Genomic DNA, 15,112 nt, shown 5'->3' with positions numbered 1-15,112 from the left:
TGGTGCGGGATCGGGCAGTGTTTCGTTCTGCTGTGCATGGGGTCGCTATGAGTCGGAAACGACTCGACGGCACTTAACAACAACAACAACAACAAGTGCTGAAGAAGGAGCTTTGGTGATGGTAGTGCCTAAGGCACTTGACCGCTAACCAGAAGGCTGGTGGTTCAAAACCACCAGGCACTCATCAGAAGGAAGGTTGGGCAATCTACTTCCATAGTGATACTGCCTTGGAAATGCAAGGAGGGGTCGCTATGAGTTGGGTCCGACTCGATGGCACATAACAACAATGCTGAAGAGGGACTCAATCAATGGTTGTTGGATTTAGTTCATTATTTTGACTTGTTAACAATTGTCATCTGTGTATTTAAAGATGTCTTCTATTCTTCTAAGTCACAGATGAATGTGTTGAATCTTTTCATAAAATATTAAAAGCAGAGTACTCTTATACAACACTGGAAACCTCTCTTTCAGGTTGGTAAAAGTGTTTATCTTTCAATGTAATCATTTAACAAACCACTGTTGTTTTAGGATGTTCTGGTGGCACCAAAAGTAGGTGGTTTGAACCCAGTAGCTCATTCTGTGAGAGAAATATAAAACAATCTGCTACAGTAAAGATTTACAGCTTTCAAAACCCTATGGGACAGTCCTCTCTGTCCTACAGGATTGCTATCAGTTGGAATAAACTCAATTTTTTTTTTCTGGTTGTTGTTGTGTGCTGTTAACCCCAAATCACAGTGATAATCTATCACAGAATAGAACTGTCCCATGGAGTTTCGTAGTCTGAAATCTCTATGGGTGCAGATAACACTGTCTTTTCTTTGGAGGAGCAGCTGGGTGGGTTCTAACTGTGAGCCTTTAGGTCAGCATTACTATTGAGCCATCAGGGCTTTTCAGCAAGGAGCTAATCCACTTAATTATACCTATAACCAATTTGTCTTTCTATAAAATGGGGCTATCAAAGCCTATTAGCTTTTTTACAAATGCAACAGTAAAGTCAATGTTCTCTATGTGAACTAAATTTCCATGAATTATTAATCTAATATTATTATAAAGAAGATGCAATTATTTGCTCTTAAGAGAAAAGATCCCTGGCTCTTAGTAATTACTAGAAGTCAGTATGCCCTCCTTTTCTTTTGCTGTTTGCAAAGCTTCCATGTCTTAACTATGTTAAAAAAAAAAATAAATAAAAAACCTACTGCCATCAAGTAGATTCTGACTCACAGCAACACTTTTTAGGACAGAGTAGACCTGCTCCCACAGGGTTTCCAAGGCTGTAAATCTTTATGTAATCAGACTGTTTCATCTTTCTCCTGTAGAGGAGCTGGTGGGTTCCAAACACCAATCTTTTACTTCGCAATGCTTTTATCATCACACCACCAGAGTTCCTTCTTAACTATGTATTGAGTATATACTCCAGCGTACAACAGAGCAAAACACTGTCCAGTCATGCAAATCTTCCCAATGTTTCCTATGCTTGAGCCCATCATTGCAGCCACTGGGTCAATCCATCTCACTGAGGGTCTTCCCCTTTATCACTGACCCTCTACTTTACCAAGCATGATATTCTTCTCTAAGGACTGGTCTCTTCTGGTAACATGACCAAATAAGTGAGACGATGTCTGGCCATTCTCATATCTAAGGAACACTCTACCTGTACTTCTTCCAAAACAGATTTGCTCATTCTTTTGGTAGTCCATACTATTTTCACTATTTTTTGCCAACACCACAATTCAATGAGTTAGATGGACACAGTGGCTACAAAGATGGATTTAAGCATAATAACTACTGTGAGAGTGGCAAAGGAACTGGCAGTGTACATAGGGTTGGTATGAGTTGGAGCCAACTCAACACCACCTAACAAAAACAACATTGTTTTTAGTAGCATAGGATTGTGCAAGAGTACAGTTGTTAGCTTCCTATTGATTCTGTAATAACTTACCATAAACATGGTGGCTTAAAAATGGGACAAGTTTATTATCTTACAGTTATGGAGGTCAGAAGTCTTAAATGCATCTCACTGGTCTAAAATCAAGACTTCAACAAGGCTGCATTACTTTTTGGAGGCTGTAGGGGAGAATGGTTGCAGCAGTATATTGACAGGGAACTTCCAGAAATGCAAGCTGGATTCAGAAGAGGATGTGGAACAAGGGTATCATTGCCAATGTCAGATGGATCTTGGCTGAAAGCAAAGAATACTAGAAAGATGCATTTTATTGACTATTCAAAAGCATTAGACTGTGTGAATCATAAAAAATTGTGGATAACATTGAGAAGAATGGGAATTCCAGAACACTTAATTGTGATCGTGAGGAAACTGTACATAGACCAGGAGGCTGTTGTTCAAATAGAACAAAGGGATACTGCATGGCTTTAACTCAGGAAGGGAGTTCATCAGGGTTGTATCTTTTCACCACACTTATTCAATCTATATGCTGAACAAATAATCCCAGAAGCTGGACTATATGAAGAAAAGCACAGCATCAGCATTGCTGATTAACAACTTGCAATATGCAGACAACACAGTTTTGCTTCCTGAAAGTGAAGATGACTTGAAGCACTTACTGATGAAGATTAGAGAATATAGTCTGTAGTATGGACTACACCTCAACATAAAGAAAATGAAATTCCTCACAACTACATCAATAAGAAGCATCATGATAAATGGAGAAAAGATTGAAGTTGTCAAATATTTCATATTACTTGAATCCACAAATCAACATCAATGGAAGCAGCAGCCAAGAAATCAGACAACATATTGCACTGGAAAAATCTGCTGCAAAAGACCTCTTTCAAGTGTTGAAGAGCAAAGATGTCTTTTTAAGGTGCACCTAACCCAAGCCACTCCTCGGAAGGAAGGTTGGGCAATCTACTTCTGTAGTGATATCGCCTCAGAAACCCAAGGTGGGGTTGCTATGAGTCAGATCTGACTTGACGGCACATAACAACAAAAACAACAACCCAAGCCATGGTATTTTCAATCACTTCATATGCATGTGACAGTTGGACAATGAATAAGGAAGACCAAAGAAGAGTTGGTGCTTTTGAGTTGTGGTGGTGGCAAAGACTACTGCCAGAAGAGCTAACAAATCTGTTCTAGAAGAAATGGGCCTGAATGCTCCTTGGAAGTGAGAATGGCCAGACTTTGTCTCACCTATTTTGGTCAAGTTGTCAGAAGAGCGCATTCCCTGGAGAGGAATATCATGATGGCTAAAGCGGAGGGTCAACAAAAGAGTGGAAGGCCCTCAACAAGATGGATTGACACAGTGGTTGCAACAATGAGCTCAGGCATAGCAAGGATTATGAGGCTGGCACAGGACTGGGCAGTGTTTCATTCTGTTGTACATGAGATCACTGTGAGTCATAACCAACTTGATAGGACCTAACAACAACAATAGAGAAGAATCTATTTCCTTGCCTTTTCCATTCTGAAGGCTACCTGTATCCCTTGGTTCATATCCTCTTCCTTCATCTCCAAAGCCAGCAGTGTAACCTCTTCATATCTCTCTATGCTCTTCTGCTTCCCTCTCCACATTTGAAGGACTTGTGATTATATTCAATATGACAGGATCATCCTGGATAAATTCTCATTTTAAGGTAAGTTTATTAGTAAATGTAATTCCATCTACAATTTAATTCCTTCTTGACATGTAACATAACATACTCACAGCTTCTAGGGATTATAAAATGGACATATTGGGGTACCACTGCTCTCCCTGTCACTTTGGCATTGTTTTTTGTTTCTTTTTGCCCAATAATATTCTTGTTTGAATCACTGGGCACCTCCTTTATTACTCCTTTGTTTTTGTTACACCTTATGTTCTCTCTATGTAATCACTTGCTACTGATATTTTTTTGCAGGGGAGGGCTGGGGGAATCTTTTTTCTCTCCTGTATCTACTTTAGAGCTTCTTGCTTCTAGAGCTCCCAGGGCTTGAGAGATCTTCAGCCTTAAGAAATGCTTCAGACTTTAGTCTTAGACACCATTCATTTGGCCACACACTTATTTCTCATGTCTTCCATTCATTTTTCTTGTCAAATTGCCAACATGTAGTGAAGGATAAGAGACAATGCTTTCAACATTTCTTCATATATATATATATATATGTGTATATATATATATATATATATTTTTTTTTTTTCAGTTTCTCAAGAGTTCAGATTTTGATAACCTTCTTGATCTTGATTTACATTTGGTAGATATGAATCATGAGTCCATGAATTAAAAGCAATGAGTAGCAGTTGCCAGTTAACAACATTTTTGCTATTATTTCTTTCCTGGTAGTTATGTATGTACACACACACACACACACACACACCATGCATATATGTATGAAAACCAAAAACCAAACTCACTGCCAATGAGTCAAATCCAGCTCATAGCAACTCCTCCTTGGATTTCTGAGGTGGTATCTCTATGTAAGTAGATTGCCCAATCTTCCTTCCGAGGAGTGGCTGGTGGGTTTGAACTGCCAGCCTTCTGGTTAGCAGTCAAATGTCTTAGGCACTACACCACTAGAGCTCCTCATATATGTATGAGTTAGGGTAATATGAACTACTGTAACAACCGTCAAAATTTTAGTGGCTCAACACAATATAATTTTATTTCCCCCTCAAATAATCCAGTGTGGGCTTTTTTCTTGTCGGAAATATTTTTTCTAAGTGGAAACTAAGAGACCCAGACTCCTTCCATCCTGGAACCAAGTACTACCTGCTCCAGGGCCAACTGGAAGAATGCCAGGCAGCCCTACAAAACAAAGACTTGTATGAGCCTTTCTGCAACGTTCCTATCATCTCTTCATTCAAAGAAAAACTTACTGCAACTTCAAATAAGCCAGCTGTGAAGTTGCTCTACAACAGAAGTAATAATAAATACTCAAATACCAGTAATTCTGACAACAGTATGTTGAAAATATTGAACTGTGTTAAGAGCTGTCTCTGAGCTTTAATGGGAGGGTCCTGTTCATGAAGGATGTCAATGGAGAGGAAATCTGCCGCTTGCCCTTTTAAGGCCAGGGCCGCCAGATCGCTGAAGTCTGTTGTACCTCCACTGTCTACGCCACTAAGAAGAAACAGACCGAGGTTGGGTTCGCTGAAGCCCAGCTTTATGAGAAGACCTTGAATGATATGAGAGCCAGGATGGCTGGGGACCTGACAACGCACTCCTGGAGGCCATCGGTGAGGCCACTGGGACCTCCCACCATCAAGACCAGGATGAGGAGTGCGAGAGGGATCAGATCAAGCCTGTGCGGCGGATCCACATCAAGCGCCCAGACCACCACGCGCACCTCCACCATGAACAGGAAGGCTGGCCGAGTCACCCTCTCTCCACCTCCTCTCTTCCCCTCCGCTCCAGGGCATTCGGTCTTCACAGTCTCCCACCTCTCTTTCACTGGATTCTGGCACATCTTTTGTAACAAGTCCGATCAGTATTTTGATATAATACATATTGCCCAACATAAGGGGAAAGGATGGGAGTTTCTTATGGGCTTGGTTTAGGGAGTGGCATATGTTCTTTCTACTTAGATTCTATTGATGTGAAACAGTTATATGGCCACAGTTAGTGGGCTGCAAAATGTAGCTCATGGATGGGCAGCTGCCAGTGACAACTCTACCCTGTGGGAGGGAGAATGTAAATATTAATGGACCACCAGCCATCTCAAAGTATACCAAAGCACAGCTCTTGCCTGGCTCTATTAGCTCTCTGCTTCTTTGCTGTTACCTCTGCCACCCATCATCCAGATCTACCTCTATTTTCCATGATTCTTCTCCAGAAATTCTTCTCTTTCCTCATATGTGTAGAGAGAGGCTCATACACATGTATAGCTACAGACCTGTGCACTACATTTATTGATCCTCAATGACATAATCCTTAGCATTTTATACATTTTGGCTCAGGTTTTTATTTTGTTCTCTTTTCCTAGCACTTCCCCACAGATTTTTTTCTTTAATCCAGAAGTCTGTACTCCTCTACAGCAAGAAGAGTGTCATGCTAATTTTGTTGCTCCAACAAAACTTCCCTCCTTTTTTTTCCTTTCCCTGCTGTTCCCTTAATAAAGGTTTTAATCTCCCTCAGTGTCCACATACTCTATGTTCCTTATTTTAATGGTACATATAATATCAGTTCACCCACTCTAATAAGTGAGATGATAGCAAAAATATTTCCTTATGATCTTTCCCTTGTTTCCCATGCAAACTCTCAGTTTGATGACTGCCTGTGACAGGAAGATGGAATATTTCCCTAGACTTCTATGCAGTTAGGGTTGATTACTCAACAGTTTCCTTCATGACAGCTTCTTTGGCCAATGAAATGCAACATATAATTGCTACAATTACACGCAGGTGGTTAGTCTCAAAGTTGCTCATTCTTTGGATTAAAACAAATGATTTGAGAAAACAACCCTTGCAAAATAGTTTAGGTTTCTGGTTTCTAGTGTGAGAGAAACACAAAGAGTTGGTTATAGGGTTCCTTGATTAAAGGAAGAAGCTCTGGTGGTACAGTAGGTAAGACATTTGGCTGCTAACCAGAGGGTCAGCTGTTCAAATCCACCAGCCACTCCACAGGAGGAAGATGAGGCAATCTCCCATTAAGATTTACAGCTTTGGAAACTCTGTGGGGATCACTGAGTCTGAATTGACTCAATGACAGTGGGTTGATTAAAGAAAAGAAAAATTCCTTCTTTACCAAGGATTGCAGATTTTGTTGTTCTAGTTTTTTTTTTTTTTTTTTTAAACTGATCTCAACCTCACCCCTAAGAATGCATACATGTAGAATTGTACAAAATTTTGAATGCAAATTCAGGTTGTTTCAAATATTTCGAAGTACTTGAAATACTATTTTAAATTTATCTCAAAAAATAGCACAGTACTGAAGACCATGGCCTCTGGAGCAAGGATGCCCACCATATCTGGACTTTGTGATCCTCTGTAAGTTTTGTTTTGTTTTTTAAACCCCTCAGTACCTCATTTTCTTCTTCTTTTATATAAAGATAAAAATTATCAGACCCTGTGTTGTAAGGTTGTTACAAAGGTTAAATTAACTAATGTTTCTAAAACTTTAAAAAAGTGTCTGGTTTGTGGTAAGGAGCCCTGGTGGCTCAGTAGTTAACGCACTCGACTGGGAACTGAAAAGTCAGTGATTCCAACACATTAGCCACTCTGTGGAAGAAGAATGTGTTAGTCTACTTCTGAAAAGATAGGTGAACTTGAAACCATGTAGAGCAGTTCTATTCTGTCCCACAGGTCTGCTATGAGTTGGAATTGACTCAACAGCAATGTGTTTTTCTTTGGTTTTTTTGGTACATGATAAACACTAGATGATTTTATATTGATGAATATTGGTAAAATAAATTTATATTAAATTAATTTATTTTAAATTTAGATAATTTTCTTCTTGAGTTGAAGGGCTCAAACATAATATACCATCACTATTATCCTTCTTTATCCAAACTTCCTTTCACTAAAACTTAGTGTAGAAATTGCAGAATCTATTAAAATCTATACATTGGCTAAGAGGTACTACTGTGTTTTTAAAATTGTAATATCTTTACACTGGTTTTAACTATTTAAATAATCAATGTGTGAATTAAGTTGTTGTAAAATTAAAATACTATATGTATCATATATATATATATATATATATATATATATGTAATATCATATATCTATGATAAAGTTGTAGAAAGAGTTTAGGGAAAAACGTCAAGTTCCAAAATAGGACTTCTTTTTAATTTATCCCTCATGAATAGATCCCACAACTTGTCTGTTAGTCATGATGTGGTGGCTTGCGTGTTGCTGTTATGCTGGAAGCCATGCCATCAGTATTTCAAATAAGAACAGAGTCACCCATGGTAGACAAGTTTAAGCAGAGCTTCTAGACTAAGGTAAACTAGGAAGAAGGACCTGACAATCTACATCTGAAAAAATTAACCATGATGTTTCCAATCATTTCATGTTCATGCAAAAGCTGAACAATGAATAAAGAAGAGCAAAGAGGAATTGATGCCTTTGAATTATTTTGTTGGCAAAAAAACATTGAATATACCATAAGAATAGCAAATAAATCTTCCTTTGAAGATATATAGCCAGAATACACCTTACGAGTCTCATGTACTTTGGACATGTCATCAGGAGGGACTAGTCTCTGGAGGAGGACATCATGCTGGGTAAAATATAGAGTCAGCAAAAGAGAGTAAGACCCTCAATAAAATGGATTGACACGGTGCCTGCAAAAATGTCTCAGACTTAGCAAGGATTGTGAGGATGGCACAGGACTGGCCAGTGTTGTGGTTCTTTTGCACATAGTGTCACTATGAGTTGGAACTGGTTTGATCGCACCTAACAACAAAAACATGAATGGCCCTGGGCAACATGACAAAGAACAAAATAGTCAATCCTAAAAATGTTGTTTTAAAATAAAATATGGCCCACAATTTGGTATTTGTAGAAATGTTTCATGTCTTATTCTCTATAATTATGTGGTTTGGTTAGTTCCTAAAGTTACTTGAAGTATTTAAGGCTGACGTCAAAATGAAGAAAAATGTTCCAGAAAAAAAGAAATACTCAATATGAAAACACAATTTTCTACTTTTAGAAACTTTTAACTTAGAGATTTGAGAACATATACTTTTTTAAATGGAAAAATTTTTTGACAGAGATTGAAGTTTTGGGTAGAGAGTGTAGTGAAATTTGGAAAGGAATTGAATTCTTTTTCATTCTTCTACCTAACCTCCAGGACTTGAGCTAGAGCTTATGTTCTGTTCTCTCCATTGTAAGCAAAGTAACCAGTCTGGGCCTGTTTGTTAGCAGTAGAACAAAGAAAAAGTTAAATTGATTTGAAATAATGGTGATTTATTGAAGTCTAAACTGCCCCATGGACTCCTTTTTAATGCAATTTTTAATGATAAAAGTTCATGCAATCTAAGCAGCACTGAACTGAATAATAATGTTTGCACTGCTGCACCTGTTGGCAAGTCCCAAGAGTGGAGAGCTTATGATTTACTCACTGGGTTTCTGAGTGGGACACTGGCCTCACTCTCTCTGCTTTGTCAAGGACAGCACAGGAAGGGGACGAAGCCCACTCCTGAGAACCTCTCCCATCTCCGCAAGTCTTTTTATCAAGAAAGAGAGATCAAGAATAGGGCAAAAGTCAAAATGGAGACACAAGGGCAAAAGGGAACAGGAAGGGAATTGTGGGTCACAGAAAAGTGAAGAAGCTGTAAATGTTTGTAATCTGCACAGAAACTCATTTAAAACTTTCAGGAAAAAAAAAAAAAAAAAAACACACTTCTACCCCTCACAATTATAATACCACTAAGGAATATAGAACTCTATTTGCCAAGTATTTGTTTAGAGAAGACTTATCTACCACTTTCCATTGTTCTTTGGATGCACCAGATAAGGAGATTTGCTACAATTTCGAGAGTCAAAGAATATTAAAAATAAATAAATAAATAGTTACAAAGACAGATATGTGGAGGGTGTGTGCATCTTCAGTAAAAAAAAAACAAAACAAAACAAAAAAAACTCACTGCCATCAAGTTGATTCTGACACATAGTGACCCTCTTTGGGTTTCTGAAGCAGTAAATCATTACAGAAGTAGATTGCCCAGTCTTCATTCTGAGGAGTGGCTGGCAGGTTTGAACTTCCAACTTTTTGGTTAGCAGTCAAATGCCTTAGGCATTTCACCAACAGAGTTCTTCAGTAGTGTGGCCAAATTAAATATTCAAATCATTTCTCAAGTTTGGGGCATTTGGAAAGTTATTTTTTTTCCTCTGAATCAAGGCATCTTTTTGTGTTGAGAAAAAATTTTCCTTGTTTTCTTTTAATTTTTTTTTAGTATCTAATGAGATTTCTTTCCCTATTTTTTTCATTAGGGATTGTATGTCGTTATAGATTACATCACAAATATAATAAAATTTTATTTACAATTTCAACTTTCCTTTGGGATCTAGTGAAAAACAAAAAGGCACATCCAGAGGCTCATGAAGTCTAATTAATCCCTGAATATAATAATATTTGTGTTATTTTATTGAAAAATGTAGCTAAAATAAACTCAAATCACTTTTAAGATGTTTGCTTGTTTTTGTTTTCTCCAAAATTCAGATTTCTAAAATAGAATTATATTACACACTTGGAAATACACAGCTATATTAGATTTGTATTGCATAAAGCTGTTCAAAAAGCCACCAACAGTATTTACTGTGAGAGTTATGAGTAAACTAAAGTTTTGGGGAATGGAAATATGTTATAATAAAATAATAATAATAATGCTTATTATTATCCCATAATATTATCATGGAGGTTATACTATTGAATTAATATTCAGAGTCAAACATGATAAAAAGAAAAGAATCCTCTTATAGAAACATATACCTCTAAAATGATCGATCTTAGTAAAATAATTCTATTTTCCTTGGCAAATGTTTAGTTAATGTGCTTGTTTAGTAGGTGAGGCAAATTATTCAATAATACAAGGACTACAGGTGAAGAAAATCTGTAACATCGTGAGTACTTTATAGAAGAAACTAGAATATTTGAAGTACTGGTTATCAAGGAATATAATCAACAAACAATATATTATAAGCAAATATATGAAATGTTCTAAATGATGACTGGGTAATATATAGAATATTTTAGTTAACTGTCTTGGTATGAGAATTATATTTGGAAAACTTACTTCTCATTGCCTAGGAGCTAAAAGAACAGATGCTAGTAGATGTTCCAAAGTCACTTTTAACTCATGTTTGACTTTGTGCACCAACTGCCTGTGCCAAAGTTTCTTTAGATGTAAAACTGTGGCTAATTATAATATCTACCTTATAGATTCGAGGCTTAAATATACTAAGAGATAGTACTTAAAACAGTACCTGACAAATAAGAAAACCAAAAACACCAAACTCACCATTGAGTCAATTCTAACTCATAGCAACCCTCAGTGAGTTTCCAAGGCTGCCTCTTCTTTCTTCTGCAGAGCAGCTAGTGGGTTTGAACCACCTATCTTTTGTTCAGCAGCCAAGTGCTTTAACCACTACACCACCAGAGCTCCTTAACAAATAAGAAGTACTCCAAAATTATTATATATTAACTATGTTTCTGTATATTTCTTGCTTAGATAGAAACCCTACCTTTTGGAAACTAGGTAATCAGCCTTCCATTACCACAAGACAAAGATGTCCTAGACCTGATCCCCCCCCAAAAAAAATAATTATTGTCTTTTAAGTTAAATTCTGTCTCAGTGGGAAAATGTATACCAGGTAGAACCAGTTCTTCCCATTTACCCTCCATTACTTCCTGTACAAGATGAATGTTTGGAGCCAAGGAAGAGAGAGAGAGAGTTAACAAAAAACAAAATAAAACAAAAAAAAATGAGAGAGACAATTAATACAGCTGTCTGAGAAGAGATGACTACCTCTATTATAGAAAAACATGTATGTGTTAAATATATCTTTTTCTGTGGATTGGAAATATATTTTTTACTATACTGGAATCTTAGAATCATTAGAGGTTAAATTTAGGTTTGTATTTGCATAGCAATTTTTTTTTTTTTTTTTTGTGATACATTTTAATTAAAAAGGTAATGACCTGGGGGACTTCAGAGTTTCAGGAAGCCTGGAAAGAGCAAGACATGGAATTCAAACCTTGTACTGGTGGGAGTGAGCCCTGAGAAGAAGTCACTTATTGGTAGATTGGGTCAGCCCTTGCGGGGGGGTGTGCATCAACCAGAATTAGTGGGGCTTCTCTGAAAGAGGAATGGACCTGTGGGCAGGGCATTCAGGATAGGCTTCACCTCTTCTACCCTACACAAGGGACCCATCCATTGGACATTATGTCATCGATAAAGGACAGGAAATGCAGTGGTCTGGCCACTTACCTGGGATTCTGGTAAAAACTCAGAATCTTAAGGAGCCTCTGGTGGCATAGTGCCTAAGGCGTTTGACTGCTAACCAGAAGGCTGATGATTCAAATCCACCAACCACTCCTTGGAAGGAAGTCTGGGCGATCTACTTCTGTAGAGATACCACCTTGGAAACCCAAGGAGGGTCACTATGAGTTGGAACTGTCTCGATGACAATGAGTTTTTGAGTCTTGAAGACAGATAAGAATGCTTTGCTGGATATTAAGCCAAAAAGAGAAAACAGATGCTGCCATAAAACTCAGATGGAAAATGAGGTTGTAGTCAGAGGAGTAAGGAAGTAGTCTGGTTCTACAAACTACAGCCAATCTGAGCTACACAGTGAAGAAGAGAATCTAATTTAGTAATGAGTCCCAAGTATTGGTGAGGAGTCACTGAGCCTGTTTTTAGCACTGAACTGTGAGTTCAAGCTGTTAGAAGAGGGATATGGCCCTCCCCAATGGGAAATTTAGGAATATTCTGACAAAACATAGGAAAAATACCTGTCTAGCAAATGCACTCTATATTAATACTGTTTCTTTAACACAACAAAAAAAAAAAAATCCCATTCCCAAATGGGATTATAACCACAGGTATTGGGGTTAGGATTTAAAGCACATATTTTTTTGGTTCAAACCCACCAGCCACTCCTCGGAAGGAAGGTCGGGCAAGCCTACTTCCGTAGTGATACTGCCTCGGAAACCCAAGGAGGGGTCGCTATGAGTCGGGCCGACTTGATGGCACATAACAACAACAACAACATAATTTAAACTATAACACCCTCCCTGCTAATCGTTGGGTCATCATGCCAGCCCAACACAGACTTGCACGAGCAGTGCCAGCCAAGAGAACCATGTTCCATTGATAAAGTTGGGTCAGAAACTGAACTCTGTCCTTAGACTATATTCTAGAGCCACACTTATGTTCTGGCCCACCAAGTTGTCCCTATCTCTAGGGCAACAGTTGACTTCTATCACTGATAGTTCTACAGATCCTGAGTGAAATGGCAAAGAGGAAGGATACTCTGCATCCAAGATAAAACACTGGACCTCAGCGTGAATGAAGCATGGAACCATATCTCTTAGCAACTGGGCCATTTGAATCACAGAGTAAAGGAGTTAGGTAGTATGCTATTCCCAAACAAAGATGACATTTCAATTAGAAAGGGACTAAGTTAATTTAGCAAGCTCCAGGCACCATCTAAGCTTTTTGTGTTTCCATGGTATTTACTAGACTGCAAACATAGTCATTGTAGCAACAATTAGAAACTGCTATTTTTGAACTATGGAGTTCCTGTGTCCATGTGGCATTATTTTTCTCTCCACAAGGTCTAATACGTTATAAAATTTCCATTATCTTTTGCTAGAATGATATTAGAGGCACAGATGTGTGCTAGGAACTGGGCATATGAAAGTGGCATGCAAATCTAGTTTACCCCTGTAGAGTTTACAACCATGTGACTGAGAAACGTATTGAAAAAAAATGCTCATAAAACATCAATCCTATACTGTAATAAGTGAATAACAACAGCAACAACAACAACAACAAAAAAAAAAAACAGTGATTCAAGAGACTGATAATGGGAATAACAGAGACATTAATTCTCTGAGAAGACATCACTGAAGAACAGAGATGTGAAGAGGTAAATTAGTGAGGAGAGAGAGCTACAAGGCAGAGGGAGAAATAAATAGTGCATAAAAGTCCAGTGGAGAGTAAGGGCTGGAAGAAGTTCAGTATAGCAGAAGTTAAGAGACCAGGGGTAATTTCACTAGGGATGAAGGTGGACAGAAAGTCCAGACCAAGTACTCTGGGGCCTTGTAGGCAATCTAATGAATTTCAAAAGCACTGAAACCAGGTAAGTAACTAAATTTGGGTTATATTTTTTAAAGATCACTTTTCCTGATATATGAAAAATGGAGTAAAGAGGCACAAAGGAAGCAAAAGAACTTTTTGGAAGGCTTTTGCAGAGGTCTGTTTCAGCAACCCTATTGAGAATTCTACCTCGTAACACACACGATAGCCATGAGTTGGATTGACACCAGAGCAACATTGTTTTCTATTTGTTTTTTCATTTTTTTAAGCAAAGTGGGTAAGGAAAGGACAAAACAGAAAAAATTTTGAGATAAATTTGGTCAGACTTAATATTGAATGTGGGAAGTGGAAAAAAAAGTTTTAAAAATGATTCTGAATGTCTGCCTTTATCCTGGTAGCTAGTGGTATTGTTTCCTGAGAGCGAGACAAATGAGATAAGAATCTAATTGCGGAAAAGACAGAACCCTGTTTTGATTATGTTAAGTCTGAGATGTATATGACACATCCAAATGGAGAAGATAATTCAGTGATTTCAGACATAAATTTTGAGCTCAATAGGGATTCTGAACTGGGTATAAAAGACATAAATTCTCAGCATATTGATATTTCTTAAAACAAAGAAAAGAATAGGGTAAGAGGGGAAAAGAGTAATTTTTCAATACAAAAAGGTAAATAATAGATGAATCTATTTTTAAAAATACTGAATTAAAAATAAGATCCATTATGGAAGAAATAAGGAGCTCTGTGGTGTACAGGTTAAGGTATTTGGCTGATAACCAAAAGGTTGGTGGTTTGAACCAACAAGCTTCTTCACAGAAGAGAGATGGGTGATCTGCTTCCATAAAGATTTACAGCCTTGGAAACCCAATGTGGCCTTTATGAGTCAGAATCGACTTGCTGGCAGTGAAGCCATTTCCCCACCCCTCCCAAGGTAGGAAATAACTCATTGTAGTACAATAACTCATAAAGCAATTTACAGATTCAAAACATTTGTGTATACATTATCTCCTTTCTGGAAAGCTAGTTAAAATGTTGTGAAAGTTTAGCTAAGAACAACACAGAAAATTAAGAACATTTAGATCAGGCTTCAAGACATAGAAAAAACAAGCAACTCTGATAAAACAAGAAATCATAATCATAAGAGTGAGAAAATTACATATCAATATGAATGTACTATAGTTAAATTTCTATGGAATAGCAAATCCAACACTGAAATGTTTTTGTTATAAATAATGAAGATACATTGTTCAAATCATTCAACACAAGAATGCAAAATACTATATAACAATGGGGACCTAAGAAAAATAGGATAAGGAGAACATATTCACATAAGAGCAGATATCAATAGAGAATAACAGACTTTGGGAGAAAAACATATGCAGACCTTTGACAAGTCTATCTTTTAAAAAG

The 15,112-nt window shown here is 37.5% G+C and overlaps 1 pseudogene; it reads left to right on the top strand.

The window, feature by feature from the left end:
- Positions 1-3,558: 3,558 nt before the first annotated feature.
- On the top strand, positions 3,559-5,413 carry LOC103210819 (annotated as a pseudogene).
- The last annotated feature ends 9,699 nt before the right edge of the window (positions 5,414-15,112 follow it).

The sequence above is a fragment of the Orycteropus afer genome, unplaced genomic scaffold (assembly GCF_000298275.1).
Source record: "Orycteropus afer afer isolate SDZICR_OR568_19922 unplaced genomic scaffold, OryAfe1.0 scaffold00657, whole genome shotgun sequence".
Classification (NCBI taxonomy): domain Eukaryota; kingdom Metazoa; phylum Chordata; class Mammalia; order Tubulidentata; family Orycteropodidae; genus Orycteropus; species Orycteropus afer.
This window is presented reverse-complemented; position numbering and strand designations above follow the sequence as displayed.